A 533-nucleotide genomic window follows, 5' to 3' on the forward strand; every position below is an offset into this window, starting at 1 on the left:
AAGACTTGGTATTTAAGGGTGTCTTTACGACCCACCTCTCTTTCCTAGGAACTAGCCTGATGTTTATCCACGAATTACGACATAATTCCGGTATAGGTTTTATTGAAAATCTTACTTTAAAGAGTGTTATTTGATTTTAAGACTTTCAATGACAAATGATGATTCAAGGATATTCAACCTTGAATCGGATGGACGAAAGCAATTAAATTCATTTTAAATCGAAAGTTTTATCTTCACGTAAAAAGTTATTTCATATGTATAATAATTATCGTCAGTTAACTAATTAACGTGATTTTAGCGTAATGAATAATTCGAGAGGAGATCGGATCAAGTAAGCTCACCTGCAAACAGAAAACCTTGCGACCCGACACACTTAGGTGAGGGAGAAAACATCGTGACACAATGGTGTTCGAATACGCATCTGGACCTCCAAACTCCCTCACAGGTTTGGAATTGTCTTGAGTATTAAGAAAGCTTGTACTTAATCAATTGTTTGTTTGTTTGGATTAAGTACAACAATATTTCTTATACCG

This window comes from Lupinus angustifolius, chromosome LG11 (genome assembly GCF_001865875.1).
Source record: "Lupinus angustifolius cultivar Tanjil chromosome LG11, LupAngTanjil_v1.0, whole genome shotgun sequence".
In the NCBI taxonomy this organism is placed as follows: Eukaryota; Viridiplantae; Streptophyta; class Magnoliopsida; order Fabales; family Fabaceae; genus Lupinus; species Lupinus angustifolius.